Source organism: Mandrillus leucophaeus, unplaced genomic scaffold, assembly GCF_000951045.1.
Source record: "Mandrillus leucophaeus isolate KB7577 unplaced genomic scaffold, Mleu.le_1.0 Scaffold43, whole genome shotgun sequence".
NCBI lineage: Eukaryota > Metazoa > Chordata > Mammalia > Primates > Cercopithecidae > Mandrillus > Mandrillus leucophaeus.
The window spans coordinates 2,074,405-2,074,746 of NW_012104587.1; positions in this window are offsets into that span (position 1 = coordinate 2,074,405).

Genomic DNA, 342 nt, shown 5'->3' on the forward strand with positions numbered 1-342 from the left:
TTGTTATCAGTGTGGTTTACTAGGACACTTTAAAAAAGATTGTCCAATGAGAAACAAGCTGCCCCCTCGTCCATGTCCACTATGCTGAGGCAATCACTGGAAGGTGCACTGCCCCAGAGGATGAAGGTTCTCTGGGTCAGAAGCCCCCAACCAGATGATCCAACAACAGGACTGAGGGTGCCTGGGGCAAGTGCCAACTCATGTCATCACCCTCACTGTGCCCCAGCTACATTTAACCATTGAGGGCCAGGAAACTGACTTCCTCCTGGACACTGGTGCGGTCTTCTCAGTGTTAATCTCCTGTCCTGGACGACTGTCCTCAAGGTCCGTTACCATCTGAGG